This window comes from Physeter macrocephalus, chromosome 7, assembly GCF_002837175.3.
Source record: "Physeter macrocephalus isolate SW-GA chromosome 7, ASM283717v5, whole genome shotgun sequence".
NCBI classification, from domain to species: Eukaryota; Metazoa; Chordata; class Mammalia; order Artiodactyla; family Physeteridae; genus Physeter; species Physeter macrocephalus.
The window spans coordinates 146,924,436-146,925,102 of record NC_041220.1 but is presented as its reverse complement, the minus strand read 5'-3'; positions in this window follow the sequence as shown (position 1 = coordinate 146,925,102).

The following is a 667-nucleotide window of genomic DNA, read 5'->3' as shown; positions in this document are numbered from 1 at the left end:
GTGCTCTGTGACTCCGTGAGACTCCTGGTCCTCAGAAAGCGAGGCAGAGGCCTCGTGGACGATGCCCATCCTCCCTCATGACCAGGGGCAACACGGGGCCTCATTTCTACCTGGGGGGTTGGAGCTTACAGAGGCACCTGGTCAACATGGAGAGACGTGACCAGGCTGTCCCAAGGCCCAGGAGAAGGGACGCCCCGCCCGGCCGTGGGGGAAGCCGTTTGGGTCAGGAGGCGGAGCGCACGAGGCCACGGAGTGTCCATGGGAATGGCAGGCCGGTCGGCACTGACCCGTCTGATTGAGTCCAGGGGCCCTGGCTGCAGGGATGGCCTCTGTCCGAGTCATGCATTGCTGTTCTTTGAGCACGTGCTTGGTTTCGGTGTGCCAGTCCACGGCCTCCCTCCTTCCCAGGAGCCAGGACCTCGCTCTTGCGCTCGGGGCAGCCCTTACTGGCCACCAGGCCCCGCCGGCGTCTCCGTGGAACTTTAACCACGTGGAAATCGCGTGGCTAGTGTGTCTCCATGGCGGCAGACGCCAGCCAATATGTTGGCAGCCTCCTCTCCCCGCCCCCGCGCCCCCTGTCCGAGGCCGGGCTCGGTCGTGCAGTGCTGTGCCACGCGAAGCCGGGAGCTCAGTGCCGCGAGGATGCCTCAGGGCCGGGGCGGACGCC